Source organism: Rhipicephalus microplus, chromosome 1 (assembly GCF_043290135.1).
Source record: "Rhipicephalus microplus isolate Deutch F79 chromosome 1, USDA_Rmic, whole genome shotgun sequence".
Classification (NCBI taxonomy): Eukaryota; Metazoa; Arthropoda; class Arachnida; order Ixodida; family Ixodidae; genus Rhipicephalus; species Rhipicephalus microplus.
The window spans coordinates 149,895,882-149,912,935 of record NC_134700.1 but is presented as its reverse complement, the minus strand read 5'-3'; positions in this window follow the sequence as shown (position 1 = coordinate 149,912,935).

Below are 17,054 nucleotides of genomic sequence, written 5' to 3'. Positions count from 1 at the left end.
AAATGGTATACTTATACAGGACCTCCTAGTTATCAAGGAGTGCGATTTAAACAAAGAGGAACTGCGTTACGCAAAGCCAAGCTAGTGCATATGGTTCCCAGTGTACTGTAGCAGCCGCTACAATCTTTTTCGCTAATGACGAATATTTAATTAGTCATAATCACATTTGTAACTCAAAGAGTGCTCGACTAATTATCGAAATGTCAATGAGGCAGATGTGCGCATGTTGAAACGACATCTGTCAGTGCTACTTGTCCCGCCGCGTTGGTCTAGTGGCTAAGGTACTCGGCTGCCGACCCGCAGGTCGCGGGATCGAATCCTGGCTGCGGCGGCTGCATTTTCTATGGAGGCGAAAATGATGTAGGGCCGTGTGCTCACATTCGGGTGCACGTTAAAGAACCCCAGGCGGTCAAATTTTCCGGAGCCCTCCACTATGGCGTCTCTCGTAATTAGATGGTGGTTTTCGGACGTCAAACCCCACACATCATCATCATATCTGTGCTACTTCTAAGAACGTACTAATTGCGCGGTGATTTTTGCCTGTTAATAAAAAAAAAACAACCTCCCAAGCATTTCCCCGAGGGTGAACATGGTTAAGTGCGAATGCACGGGGTGATGCTGTGAGGGGTATTTATTAATTCGCACTATTATATTTATTAATCACGCTATGGTGCCTTTATGGTGTAATGGTTCCTGGGAATCGCAATTTGATCACACGGGGGAGTTTACATTAACTCACTGGCGAATGCCAACGGATTTTGAATTTACTCCCCCTCATAGCATCACCCCGTGCATTTGAACTTAACCATGTTCACCCTCAGGAAACGCTTGGGATATCAGCGTCGCGTCCGTGGCTTATTCGGTAGAGCGTCGCGTTGCGGCCCGCCAAGTCCTCTTTCTTTCAAAGATAGAGGGAAGACTGCGGACGCCGCCGACGGCGGTGGATGGTTTGGGGTCGCTTATAAAGTGTATTCACACTTAAAAGCTGGCAAAATATAAAAACATATCACTAAAATGGACCACTGCACGCATAAAAAAAGAAGCGCCCTCAAACAAGCTTGCTTTGACATGTCCTGTTGCAATGAAGGAAATGTAGAAAAAAAGAATACCGATCGTGCTAACGGCCAGTTCCCGTCCAAAGAAACGCCCCGCCTTGTTCTTACACAGTTAAGCTGGAATCTCTCTAATCAGAACAGAGATCCGGCCGCAAACCGTTGACCGTGAGATCTGAATCGTGATCGCGACGTACAGTTAAGCGGAAGGAATCCCTGCAAAACTTCGACGCCTGTTGTTGGCACCCGACTTGTACCCTTGCCAATGTGCGCAAAGTTGTCTCTGGCAACGGAAAAGGGGCAAAGCGGTTGCATTCAGTCAGCTTATTTGAGGGCGCTGCTTTCTTTCGCGGGTTTAAGCATAGTAATGTGTTCTTTTTTTAATATTTCGTGGGCTTTCTTTATTCACAGACAAAAATGAGCCTGCAATTAATACGTTGTTGGAAGCAGCACACAATGGTGTCATTTCAACTGGAATACATCTGCCTCGTAGATATTTTGACAATTAGGCTAGTACTTGCAAGAGTTACAAATAATGTTAAAATAATTAGGTTCTAGTCAATATTGAAAGAATTAGTAGTGGCTGCTTCAGTATACTGAGAACGATATGCAATAAGCTTGCGTCACGTAACGCCTTTCCTCTTTTTTTTAACCGTGCTGTGCAAGAATTGGGACGCCTTGAATATGTAATCTTTTGCTATGTTACTTTGAAGGTTATAATATGTCTGTAGCGTTTAATGTTATGCATACCACATTTTATTTCAACGTCAACGTGTCCAATATAGCGTCCCCAACATATATACATGCATGCGATCGTTGAGAATGTCGTCTTGACTGTCTATGATGTCTGTTACGTGATAATTGATGTACATGACATATGTGCCTCCTGCCGATTTCAGGTAAAAGAATGGATGGATGCGAAACCTTATTTAATGTCCTGAGGTGCACGACTCAACGCGCAGCTGGCCGCTGCCACGTTGGGACAGCCAGGCCAAGCCCGACCACTGCATCGTGGGCCCGTCATTTTTTTTTTGTCGTTTCTTTTATGCATTTTCCAGATGTCCATACAGGGTCATAGCCAGCGGATAGCTAATCGCCCCCACACCCCTCCCAAAATTTTGTTTCGCCATGGCATAGAGAGTGAAAATTGACTATTTGAAGGGAGTGCCCCTCCTGAAACAAAAAGGTGGCCCCTCCCCTCCCTACCAAACCTCGGGTGGTGAAAATACCCGGAGCCCTCCTATATGGGGTCTCTCATAATCATATGTTGATTTTGGGACGTTACACCTAAGCTATTATTATTATTATTATTATTATTATTATTATTAATATTATTATTATTATTATTATTATTATTATTATTATTATTCCGACAATCTATGTTCTAGGTGCGATTCCTCTAAGAGCTAAGGGCTCGGCCAGCCAGTGGCTTACTTGTGGGACAACTCCTTCTTATATAATGGCTATAAACTGCAACATTCGCATGATCTTTCTTTCACGGTATGTTCCATAATTGTGCGAAGTGAGGAAGTTCTAGTGTTTGATTGTACACGCCAAATGCACATGCAGCGAGGTTCGTCAATGAGGCTCGTGGCTTCCAACACACAAGGTGGAGTAATCACTGCTGATTAATGTTCTCAATGAAACAAAAAAAAAAATAAAAGAAAGGAAAAACAACAATGTATGGGCGTTTAATCCTGTCCGGCGGTAAATATACTCCTATCCTTGTCGGGAAACTTCCTTCCTGTAGTGCTACCTGCTAGCTACTTTCTTACAAGGAAACCTGTGACGACAAGGTTACCTGAGAGGATAGAACACCGTAATCGGCGTTAAAGAAAGGACGAGGTAGCAGGAAATGGCGGCGATTTTCTTTAGCGGCAAACAACATGAAATGCGTGGCAGATAACTGAAGAAACGTGCCACATATGCGCGGTACACACACACACACACACACACACACACACACACACATATATATATATATATATATATATATATATATATATATATATATATATATATATATATATATATATATATATATATATATATATATATATATATATATATATATATATATATATATATATATATATATGAAATAGAAACAGCAACATATGTGGTGCGCATGCGAGTACGCCCTGCTGTATTTCCTAATTTCTTATGAGTGTTCGTTCTGTAGTCGACAACGCACTACCTTCAAGATTAGGTAGCATGCTTTTAGGTCCGAAACATCGCTTAAGTGAATTAGTGTCGTACTTGACTTGGACTCACTGTGGGAGTATATATCTTATCTTATCGGTCATTCTATCTCACCTTCGCGAGTGTTATGGTCTTCCGAGCTCACTAGGACTCAGAGTTACCAGAATTTCGCTCAACCGTGCTCACGGAGACTCACAACTTAGGGGTACACTGACGTTACTCAGAGGAATTCGATTCGACTAACTGAGGAAGGACCTGAGCTCAGAGGAAAATTTATCAGCATACGTGTGGAGTATGAATTAGCAGAATGGAACCTTGAATTTTTGACAATGTCTACAAATATTTTTTTTCCATTCAGACATTCCGAGATATGCTACCAACAAAAGAAAATCCTGCTTCTTATTTATACATTTAGGCGATCACGTACAGGAACAGTAAGAAGTTTTGAGGCCACTATCCCACCTATTCCTGTGCTAACGTGGCCTGGGAACTTTGGACCCCCCTGCACAAAACAAGCATATTGCATCAAGTGCACGTTCTTGCAATCCAAATGCAGAACTTTCAGTTAGGAGTTGAATGAGTATTATTTTGACCGAAGCACGAACGCAAGCTGTTTGTACCATAACTCAGCTGTTCTCCTGGGTTACATATACGCAAGAACACTTGCGTATTCGGTATAATCTGTATGTCTGAAAAAAGTTCACACGGCAATAATAACCGAAATTACTTCAAAATAACGCGATGTTAACTTTGTTTTTGTTGATTTATTTTACTATATTATGATACTACTGATTGCACTTCTATAATTAGTTACATTATTTAGAGATAGTATAGGACTCGTGAGGAGCCATGATATCATTAGCAGCATTCGAATAAGCTATATTCCCCGTGCAGGGCAGCGAACCAGACGCTCGTCCGCTTAACGTTCCTGCCTTTCCTCCTCTTGCTTTTTCTCTCTTCTCCCTGGGCCATTAGTGCGCGCACAAGTAAATATCGTAATGATAAACGCATTGCCAGCGATTAATTGAGTATCCAGTAAAACAATGATGGGGTGTTGAATGTTACAGTAAAGAAATGACAAATTTTACGAACTCGGCCTGCAAACTGTAGGTGAGCCCATGTAAACGATAGATCTTCACTTCGGCCTTGCGAGTGCACTTAGTAGTCGGCAGATTAACACCAACTCGATCAGCAACGGCTACCTTTACGTTAGTTTAGACACAACGCACGGGGAAAATATTTACGAGATGTACGGTGTTCATTGGTACATGAATAGAGAGACAAGAAGCAGAGTACACGCTGACCATTGGACCTGATAACCAGTCAAAAACGTTTCAATCACGTGATCCTATAAAAAAGCTAGTTAAAGGAGTTTATTGTCAATCTTTGTTTCTGTGCACGTTTACAATGTTTACACGTTGTCTGCTTCGCTCATATATGCATATATTCAATCTCTAAGGTGCCTTCATCTTCTTACCGTTGCTGGAGCGATTGGTCCTCTGTTTATGTTGAGGCTATTGGAGAGAAGGTTTCGCAGGGATTCCAGCACGGCCACCTCGTTGTCTGTTGCGATCTCTGAAAATAAGTCGCAGATTACTCTGAAAACTTCTTTATTATTACATATTCCAGAAACTAAATATCGCGTTTTTCATTACATGATACATCACTTGTTTATTTAATGCATATAGAGTGGTACACCATAGAAATTATACCAAACATCAAGACTCTGTGTTTGTACTTCACGTCGTCATATGCCCCTTATTTGAACGCGGAGGAGAAAGATGCCAAAACGACGATTGACAAGCACACGCACAGGCAGCTGTGTAATATGAGTGTGCGTCACTATATGGAATAATTCTTATGTAGTATGAAAAATTATTTCCTTGCTCTAAGTATCACAGGAAATTGAGAAATGGAACAGTAGTAGAAGAGTTGCTTCATCACATGAAATATAACAGAACAATGAACGCATGTCACGTGTAGCCTGTTTAGATACAGTAAGCTGTGATCAAAATATATTGAAGGAATGGTATCTATGTAGAGATAAATCATAGAATACACATGTGCCACCCACTGACCTTAGGTGTAGGAAGGAAAAAGTCACAGCTTTGCCGCAAAGACGAAGCAATGAATGTGATAGCAACAAATTGGAAGGTAACACGGAAAATGGCAAGCAGGTGGAAACGTTTCCGTGTTTCTCACGCACAATTGAAGCACGAAACGTATTCACAGGTACAAATAAATGCGAATAAGCGTTCAAGTCGCTACTTCGCTGTGTCTGAAAAGCGCGCCCTTTTCGCATACGGAGAGTGTGCAACGAGTTCAGTGACCTTTGGGCGCCCTGTAACTACAATGGTTCTGGTGAAAGCCTAAGGCGTACGATTGTCCCCACCACATTATGCTCACCGCAAGATAAGCGAGCGTAGGCCTGAGTGACCCCTCTCCGCAGGGCAAAGTACGCGTGGGAGATGAGAGAGTGCGCCACCGCGTCGTGACGATCTGGCGACACTTTAGAGAGAGAGAACAACTTTATTGGTCGATCCGACAAAACAGAGGAGGGGATAGGGAAGGAGACTCTTGCGTGCCCGCTTGCCCTACGGAGGCGGGACCGTACTACAAGCCCAGAAGCGAGCACTGGCCGCCTCGCGCTTCAAAAAGAACGTGGCATGTGCTGGATCTTGTCTCTGTAGGTAATGTTGCCTTCGTTGTGATGCTCCGTATCTTCGCCCTAGACCTTGCGTTCACCCTTATCCGTTGCCTCGTGAGCGAGATGATGTTTCGTGTTTCTGTCGGTATAGGAGCTCGAGGACGTGCTGGACGACTGCCCGTTGAGTCTCGACGTCTGTGCTGGTAATCTTATTGCCGATCTTGTCAGGCATCTCGATGTCTCGGGTGTTGGGAGTGTGAGGCGAGCATTCCCAGAGTATATGCCTCTGGGTGGCCCGTGCCTTCTTACACCGTTGGCACGTGTACGTGTGATATATTTCCGGACAGACGTGTTTCGCCCATACCGGAGTCAAAATCGCTCTTGCTTTTAACTGTCGGAAGGTGGTCGCTTTAGGCGACGCGCTCTCATTGCACCATCTCGCTGCATGGTATTACTGAAAACACGATAGTTGCCCCCGAGATGCCCATCACTACCGGTAAGTGGTAGATATAAATAGCTTGCCGTTTGATTGTTCAAGGAGATTTTCCTTCGTGGCTCAGTGGCTAAAGCCTTGCACTCAGGATTGAAAGGTATAATGTGTGATTCCGCGCGCCGAAGTAACTTTCTGGCTTACTTTCCTTTCTTGCGTTTTCATATAAATAGATACGTTTACATATACGGTGATTGACGCCGACGCCGGCGGCAAAATCCAGCCCATAGTGTCCATATAGTTGCTATCGCAATAAAACCACGCACCATAACATCGACGTGTTGGCGCTGTCTGCACGCATTCATTCTTTAGACAACATACGCATTATGTAGTCGATGCCTCGGTATTCAATTCTTCTTCGCGGTTTGAGCAGTTGAAAGACTGAATTCATTTTTCTTTGCGTTTCCTTTGAAAGAGCATCCGAAAAACTGTCTATACATCACGCATATGACGTAGGCCATGGTGACGTTGGCTAGCCCAACACAGGCATTTCTTAGAGGATAAATCTCATATTTATACAGCAACACTGCTTTTACAAATTTTTGCGTCTAATATTAAAATAGAAGCGTCGAAATAGGGAAACACACGAGACGTGCGATTATACTGGGAATCCCGAAAGCAAGTAATGGTTTTGAAAAAAATAATAATTTAATTAGTAAAATACTGCTTTACGCTCTCTTTTGTTTTCTAATTAAGCAAACCTAACGTAGTGCTAGACATGAGGATAGTTATAGCGCGAGAACAGAACAACGACAGAGAGACAAGAAGGACACGAAGGACGAGCATGGGACTCGGTACACGTACCTTGATTGCTTTTCAATCTTGTAATTATTACGTCCTAGCACACTATGTTATCAGCGCATTATCTGTTTGCCTTGCAAGTGTGTTGACGATAATGTTCAGATGGCGTACTGAGTTGTATCTCGGCCCATTGCGTTTGTGCAGCTGCTAATAATCATGCAAATCTCTTCGTCGTTGGGTATATATGGAACGTTGGATTGAAAAAAATAATAAAATACTGTTCGTTACGTGACATTAAATGCTTGATGATGATTAGCAATACCGATCGAACGGAGTTTTATAAGTAAGATTGCAGTTAGTTGTTTTACGAACCCTGCGCTCGTATGTATGATGAAAAGCTGTTTTTTACGATTCGAAATAAATTTTATTTTCGCAACCGATAAACTTTCACTAAGAAGTCACCGATGCTCATTCACGGGACGGCTTTAAGCTCTCTCATACTAGAGTACGTAGTACTCTAAATCGTTACCCATTTTTTCTATACAAACAGAATAACGCCAATATTTTGGTCAAGGCAGTGTAGAACAAGCCTCAAATCATCGTCAAGTGCTACACTGGACTTTTAGCGTCACCTGTCGTACGGTAGTTAAGGCACAATATTTCCGCATATTCTGAGTCGTCGCTAGATGACGCGTTGTTAAAATGTACGCTCATTTAAAATAATAACTGTCTTAACATGGAGAGATATTCTAAAGCATCAAAGACTCGAAAGATGGGAACTCCCGCTCTTGGGGCCAAGGCTCAGTAAAGAATCTCAGGTAGCGTGGCGTCGCCTGCAGACCTTGTCTTACCCCAATCTATACATACTGATAGATCCCGACACATAGGCACCACAGTGAAGGTTCTGCGTCACTATAACAGCTACCCTGTACCACATGGTATGGGAATGCCCATACCATGTGGTATGGGCATATGGGCATTCCACACAATCCATCTCTACAACCCAAAGCCCAGCACAACACTGTAGGGTGGGAGTACTAAAGATCCCACTCAACGACATTCCTTCCTCGGTTGTACATAAATGTTTTATACTCTCTCTCATTTAAAACAAACTTGTTTTGAAATGAATGTCCATTTCACACTTTAGATTACTTGAAGCGCATCAGCGACGCGTTTGCGTGTGCGCAGATTTTAAGTATTTCGCGGGAGATGTATTTCCACTGTCGAACGTATTTGTGAGGGCAGAAGTTCACGGGGTACAGGGTCCACGTAAGATAGGAATTTCTGCTGCGGTGGCACATAGACGTTCTAATTGAATGAGAAAAAAAAATGAATAAGTCCGGAGAGCTGCTACAGGCTCCACTTTTTCTGCACGTTGTCCGTGTTTCTAGGCTGGTCTAGAATTGAGTTTTTTTTTTTCAAAAATGTAGTGTTTTGTACATTAAGTCTGAAGTGATTCCTACATTCGAAATACACAGAGGTTCTACCACGCATTTGCGAAAACACATTGAAGCTTCTGATACAATAAAAACGAAATAAAAGATCGATGCATTCGTTTTGGTTGTTTTATCTGTCTTTTATAGGGGGGTTTCAAGTGACGTAATTAGCCTGTGTTTGTAGCAGCCATATAGAGTTTCCTACGCGTACAGTGGAGCGTACAGTGGAGCGTACAGTGGAGCGTACAATGAAGCGTACTCCGCGTACTACGCGTTCATACGCGTACAGGGGAGCGTACTCTGGCACCACAGTGTTTATCGGAGCTGCAACTCATGACGTTCTGGCAAGCACGGGAATTATGGGTAGTACACGAATTCGCCTAGTCTTCGTTCTTTACGTTCCTTTTGACTTCGCGTGGCTAACCACCTCTATGGAACAGCAGCAGTGACGACAGGCATGCCACAGGGAGGCGTCCTAGCACTAATATTATTCACAATATTCATTAATGATCTGCTCCTCTCAACTGAAGGAAAACTAAGGCTCTTTGCGGATGACTGCGTACTTCACCAAAAAAATTTATATTCCTGCCGATCACCTAACTCTGAGCTGAGCATTAGAAGGCGTACACAAGTGGTGCAAAAATGGCAAATGCCCCTTAACATTAGTAAATGTGTTTCTATGGCAATAACCCAGCAAAAACAAAGATCCAACTTTTATTACACTGTTGACAGCTGTCCCTTAACCACAACATTTAAACACATATATCTAGAAATAACGATTCGAAGCGATCTGAAAATGGATACTCACATTAATAACGTAAATAGCACAGCCCTAAAAAGAATATTTTTAATCAAAAGACGTCGTAAGAACGCACCACCACAGACCAAACTAATAGCTCTTAACACCCTCGTCACAACGGTACTAGTGTATGCCAACTCTGTCTGGTTACCGTTTACCCACCAACAGAATATTAAAATCAAAGTGGTTCAAAGAAAAAGAATATTTTTAACTGTATAGACTGACTGACTAATTGACACAGCTACATAACATCGCTGGTATTTTGACACTACAAGACCGGACAAAGCTAACAACGCTAATACTAATGTTTCATCTCCTACACATTAGATTAAATGTATATACTTCAAGGTATATATCTTCCTTTTTTTTCAAGGCAGACCGACCATTCGCAATTATTCCCATACTTTTGCGGAATACTCTTTCAACAGTAATTCCTCAAATATTCATTTTTCCCTCAAACCTTTGAAGTTTTGAACTCACTGAAACCTACCCTAACCACTGAATCACCCATAAGTTTGTTTGCAGCAGCCATTGAAATCGACCTGCATGCCTCACAAATAACACTAACGACATTACAACATCAATAAACCCAATAATCGATGAGCCTGTGTCATGTTATTAAATCATTGTTTTTTTATGATCGTAATATTTTTGGTGACAAGTTCTTAGATCCTTTTTATAAATGTTTGCATAATTTGTTCAATAATAATGTGCACTTGTTGACACTATGCCATCTTAAAAATGCACACCTTACCGTTTTTTCAGTTGCTTTTAGCGGTAATCTAGTCCATGTTTTTGTTGCTACTAAAATTGTTTGATTGTGCGTTCTTATTACGGCAATGTATAATGAAATGTGTGTATGTCATTTTGCAATTCACGTTTTTGGGATTTTAGCCTTTATGATTTTGTGTAAACAAACATGTCTTCATATGTACTCCTTGCTATAGTATCTATGAAGAGTGGCAGTATTGTTAAATAAAATAAAATAAATAAATTATCAAACAAATAAATGAATATAAAAAATAATAAAGAAATAAATAGACGTCTGCTCCCACAGTTACTGACCAGGTGGACACGAGCTAACCGAGCCCAAATGAACATTTGTCAGCAATTTACAAAAGAATGTCCCCACCTCCCCGAAGGGAATTGTGAGGAAACGCGAATGCATTGCGTAACGTCCAAAACGGCGTTTCGCACGCGAGAACCCAGCGTTAGAAACATAATGGTCTCTTTTTTTTTACACCGTGCAGCCTTTAGCGCCGTTTTCAGCTCTTGTAGCTAGCGTGAACGGTTAAAAAGTACAGTGAAGTGAACAAAACAAACAAAATTCTCGGCTCGGCGTTGGCGTTTCACATAGGCGTCTCGAGCACACATCACTGGATGTTCTTGAGAGGCGGCCTGCCAGCGAACGGTCGAGAGTAGTCGAGTGAGGCGCGAGTGGACGGGAAAGTGGGGCGCACGAAGGAAGGAGAGTGAACGGTGAGAGAAGGAGCGGTGAAGCACTCAGCCATAGAGTTTCATACAATATTATTGTATAAAACTCTATGCACTCCACCTACCCTCTCGTACAGTCTCTCGCACCACAGGCTTCAGTTGCTAGAGGCGAGGATAAGCGCGCGCGCCCGCAGCTCTTCCTGACAGCTGTCGACGCCGAAGCGTGACATTGTGAGCGCTCCGGTTGCTAGGGGCACGCGCCCACAGCTGTTGCTATGGGAGAGGGCAGTGGACGGATCGCGACGGACGCCTGACATAGCCCGGCTAAGAAATGCAATCGCATATAAAAAAGATTACGCCACATCCACGGAGTGAACAATAATGACGGAACTTGCTCGGAATGTTAAATACGTGAACCGCGAGTGCTCCCCACATCCACTCGACCATCATACAAAGACGGGCCCTATCAAGGGCAGCGAAGGCCCCGTGCCTTGGAATACCTTGGAACGGTGCCAACTATGGGCGTGCTAACGGACGCCGGTTGCGTCGGTTGCGTCTTGCATTGGAGCTCGCGTTCTGCTAGCATAGCGTCGCTCAGCCAGCGTGCCCTCTCGTGCATGAACACAGACGCGTGCATCGCGTTCCATTATGACCCTGTAATTTGCTCTAGAGAGCGCGTGGCTTTTTCGGCATGATGGATGGACAGGGCTCGACCATAAGGAGCAAGTTCCTAAAACACACAAGCACTCACTCGAAGGTAAAAACGAGGGAAAAAGAAGAAAGCTTACGACTGCATTCACATGGCAACGATATAATACACCACTATGAAAGACTGGAAGACCAACAAGCTTGCCGAGCTACCAAACGCGTTTCTCATCAACAAGCCGCTTCATGTACGGTTTCAAACGGCTTGTCGGTGGTCATGCATTACAGCCGACTGCAAATTTACGAGTGCTGTGCGGTTGCCCGTAAGTGGCAATCAGAAGTTGGAAAGAATAGATGGAGCTCACGTAGACTCATTCAAGAATTACATTATCCGCTTAGGGCTCATTCGGGCTCCAACTCATTAACATTTTCCTCAATTGGACGTACTCGGACTCAAAGTGACCCAACTATTACTCACTTTGACTTAATCAGACCTATGGTTATACATGAGTCGAATGAGTCTGAGTTTGCCGACTCATGAGTGATTTTGCCGAACAACGGTGGCAGTACTCATGCGCAAAATTGCTTCGGTGTTTTAGATGACGTTATTCTGGATTTCTTGAGACACGCTTTTGGATAAATGTCGTACACCAACGTATGTTTCAGCTAATATTGAGGTTACATGTAGCGAAAATAATGACACGCCGTAGACCTTCTGCTGAGGAGTTATGAGTTCACAGGCATCCGTACTCGCCGGCTTCAACTTTGTAGTTGCATTGAAATGGCGAGCAATTATCTGGTAATGCCCGCATAACCACGCAAAGCGTCTGCTGAAGGGGCGACGGCTTGACTTTGAATTGCCAATAATATAAACTTATCCACATAAAAACCACGTCTGTTATATTTCAGCCTCATTTCTATAGTCACATCTGAAGCCAGTCCCTTGTTGTGATGTGCGTTGAATGGCCGCACTGTAATGCTATAATGCATATCGATACTACTGGCTACGGTGGTGTGAGTGGAATGTGTAAAAAATGCATAAGGAACTAACTGCTGAATTTGTCCAATTATATTGTTTCGACCAGTGTTTGCGCAATTATTGGTGTTGCTACAGAAGGAGCGTGTCCACGCTCTTGTGAGGCTCACCTGAAAAATTCGTACTACGCGCGTAGCAGCTGACGGTCGACGACGAAGTTTCGTTCGCCATCTGCAGTTGCAGCGTGCCGTCTATGTCGCGCTTGTTGACGTAGAGGTGCATAAACCGGCCACTGTGGCTCCCAATATTCAGGCGCTGAGCCAAGAGCCTGAAAAAAAAAAACGCTCAGACAATGTCAGGTCAAGCTTACGGCCATAGACCCTAATAATAGTATACGTATGCGGTACTAAAGTGCGCCTGGTACAACGCAGCAGCAGAGCGCGATTCACTAACGGTATGCTCTCGAAAATAGCGAAAACAGGTTGGTGCTATACCAAAATGGTATTCCCGTTTTCTAAACCGTTAAAGTCGTAAAAATGAATAAAGAGCTCAAAGAGATTTTGCAACAGTGGAACTGAAAATTCAAAGCCCTGCCACTACTGGGATTACGAAAGTCGGTGAAGCAGTGACTAAGGTGGATAAGGTATGGTGAATTTAGCTATAGTGAATTTAAATATTATCATTACCTATTACATTCAGAGAATACATAGCATACAATCAAAGATCTTGGTTGTCTCCCTTGTGCATGACACATGTGATCTCATCAAGAACAGCCAAAGGCAGTCACCGGTATGAGTTACTGCAGTTTGAAGAAACCCCATTATTTGGAAAACAAAAAATGGCAGGACAGCCGTTTCTTAAGCAAGTAGACTTGTCTTTCAAACCATCACATCATCCTGACTTGTCAGTGAAATCATGAATATTCACGTCAATTTTTCCGAGCCCCCCCCCCCCCCCTCAAAAAAAAAAAACAACGCTGATTATTAGTTTTATTAACAGGCCAAAATTTCCTGTTCTTAACATCTTTTGGTCACGAACGCGACCCATCCTAGCTTTATACACTGAACAGTATTAGCCGAGTGACCGAAAACTGAGCTACATGTTAGGGAATCATCATAAAAATTGTAGGCTTACAGAGGTCGTATGGCGCTTGTATTGACAGCTTTATTTCTGGTCTTTTTGGCACTAATGAATTTTGATTGTTTTGTATGTTCTGGTCGTCCACAGGGACGGTTGGGAAATCGAAACGTTAAAGAAAGTTCAGCCAACTTACTCGACCGTCCTTTTTTGTTGCTTCATCCACAGGTCATTCGCATACGCGTCAGCATCCATCACGATGAAGACGTCGCCCGGCGTTCTGCATTCCGCTGTTAGACGGTGAAAAAGCGTGCACGGCAGGTTATGTCTACTGCAGCAATGATAAGTGAGCCCACATCGCTATTATTCTGCGCTGTGCTACTTGATTTTTCTCACCTTGGTCTGGTGTTGGTGGGTAGCGGTCGCAAAATGCAGGATGCCCTGCGATGAGCAGAAAAGCTGCTTTGCAGTCACCGGCCAAAAAAAGAAAACAATGAAAAGAGATAACACCGAAAGCATCCTGTGCATGCAAATATCAGGAGGTTTCGAATGAGGAAATTAGTATGTGTCAATCCGCTTTGTGCAACGTATTTTTCTGATTTTAGCATATTTAAAGGCCTCGTTCCTTAACTGGGTCGCAACAGTGAGCGCCAGCGGCTAGCGTGACTTTTATAAATCTTTCTCTAAGAACTTCCAATCATGAACACTTCAGACACAGCAATAGTTCTGCACCAGGCATGGAACGAACAAGCTTCGACTACGGGTGTCACTTACTGAGCAGATCACGTCTCAACCTCTGCAGGAACTCGCCCGTTGCCGCGGCCACGAACAGGCTAAGCCTCTTCGAAGTTTGTCCGTAGCGGTGAAGCAGGTAGGCACGTGCCATGTGGCTCACGTTGCCCTCGAGGAGGCCGTCTCGCAGGTACGGGTACAGCAGCTCCCGTCGGCCACACACGGACAGCCCCGGCACACCGGGCACAGCACGAGGAACGCCCCAAACGCCGTAGTACATGCTCAGCAGCCGGCTCAAGGGCATGCCCCGGGAGGAGACGAGGCGGGAGTACTTGCCCAGCAGTAGACCTGCGAACCCAGATGGAACCAAAGAACGCATTGAGCATGACTGGGTATACCACAGAGACATTTTTATGAATGTCTCGGCCCTTCATAAAAACAAAGTCCACTTGTCGAATCGATAGCTTCAGCGACATTTGCTGTCCAAGAATTCTTAAGCAATGCTGCTATGAGTAACAGATTTCTGTGGTGGTGGTGGTAGCAACATAATTCGCAGAAAAAAAAACTTGGCGTCACCAGGTGTACAGAAATGAGGTCGTCCGCCTATGGGCCCACGAAGGTGCACCAATCACACGCGTCCTTTTCCAATAGCTAATGCTCTCTCGACTGCTGTGGGTTTGTTGGCGAACAGCCGTTTGTGACCAGGAAAACCGACTTTCTGTAGAGGTTAATATACGTTACCTTATTACATTGTTGTGTTTCATTGTGCCATTTTATTGCTTCACGCATGACTGTTGTTGCTACCTACAGAAGTATTGCGCTGCTAAGGAACGTGGTTGAAGGTCTGGTTCCTAGCATGGAGGAAGGAAAAAAGTTATGGAGGAGGTGGAAGAGAAAGACAAGGAGGGTAGCCAGTTCTCAGACTACTGGCTACCCTGTGTTAGGGAAGAGGGTTAGGGGAGTAAAAGATGACAGAAGAGAGATGTTAAAAAAAACAGAAGAAGAAGAAAAGGAAGAAGAGAAAAAGAACAATAATACAATAGCCGACACTGCTTAGAGTCTGTCTCTTAAACCACTTGCCCGCAAGAAGTGCAACAACCGTCTCTATGCCTTGCGTGCCAGTGAAAATTGCCCATCTTCTATGTGACTTTCGTTGCTTCAGTACGTCAAGAAAGGAACTTTCAAAAGTTCTACATAGACTTGACTATCGCCCTTTGTCGGAAGAAAAAGCTAAAAGTGAGCATTGCACAATTCGACAGAAATAAATAAATAATTAAATAAATAAGTAAATAAATAAGTAAAACCAACCAGTCAGGCACGCACACATCGAGCTCCATATGCCCTCATTTTCCGAATATTGAGGAGATTCATTGATTTTACAGCGAAGTTTCATATGGGTAGGTAAAACGAATAACCAATTACCACGAGTTTGGTAATGGCCTCCATAGGCTATGTCGTGAGTTACGCAGTCTACTTCGTCACACCCAGGCACGTGCGCCATGGGCAGCGCCGTTTATGATGCCATTCTTTGCATCGTACCCAACGACGCGTGCCATCGGCTGCGCCGTCACTAACGTCTTTGATACCTTATAAGCAGTGCCACCGAGCCCGTGTGCAGCACTTTCAACTTACAATTTACACATGAGCAGGGCACGGATCATGCGATGCCTGAGCAGGAGACAACTTTCCAAGAACAGCGCTGGCAGCTAATCCATGAGAGAATTCGTATACGCCATGCCGATGCTGCTGTGCGCGCCCTAAAACAGGCTCTAGCGGCGAAGCGCGAACAGCAACTGCACACCAAGCATCCCGCAGCCTTGCGAACTTAATGTTACCGACATTGGCAAGCCGAGGAAGTGGCGTTGTGGGAAGAGCAGCGTCAACGTGGCAACGGCCTAAACGTGTTCACCGGGACCAACTCACGATTTCGGCGAAACGTTTTTTTCTCGAGTGGCCCTTTGGCTGCGGCTGCATCGTCTACAACCACCTGTTACTGCCCATTCCTGCTTCGCTGGTTAGGATGGAGTGCTTGGGTGGTGATATTTTGTATCTCTTCAACTCCCCATTTCACCTTGAACTTGCGTCCTGTGCAGATGTTCACCGGTGTAGAGAGATACTCATTGTGATGAGCTCGATAGGTTTTTACAGAACGGAAATGTTCGGCACGCTGTCCATTTTATATGCGTGCTATCATTTTGTGCGAAAGTTTAGCTCACGGTTTCTGCCTCACTCTAATTTTAGATTATAGTTTGTGAAGTCAGTGTCATTTTTGGGGTAATGTGGAGCTAACTTAACGGATCTACGCACCGTCAATTGCACCTCGTAGCACGCTGTATGAACACCAGTGTCGCTTTCCTCCCGTTCTGTAGGCGCCGGGACACGACTCTCCGAACCAGACTCCTTCGTAACCGATGACGCTTCCACCATGGTGATGTAGCAAGCTCTCCACCGAAGACACAGCCAGTACAACTGTAGACAAGTTGAATGTTTTGAAAGAGTGATTAGCTGAAGAGACACTATATACAGAGGTCTCGTACGACGACAATCATGGTTACGCGTTCAAGGCTTTCATAAATGTGAAAAATGTGTTAGTGAGTTCTTTATCGCTGGAAATGTGAAGTTTTAAGGCAGTGCCTTATTGTAGCCGTACAGATAACATGTCGTTGCTTTGGCGTGAAATATGTGCGCCGTTTTTTGCATCAAGGATAGAACAGGTGTCGAAGGTAGGAAGGAACATGAAACAAAGGAAAGGCAGTATTGTTGACCAGTGTATGAGGACTAGTATGCTACCCTACACACGAGAAAGGAATGGGGGAGTTTTAA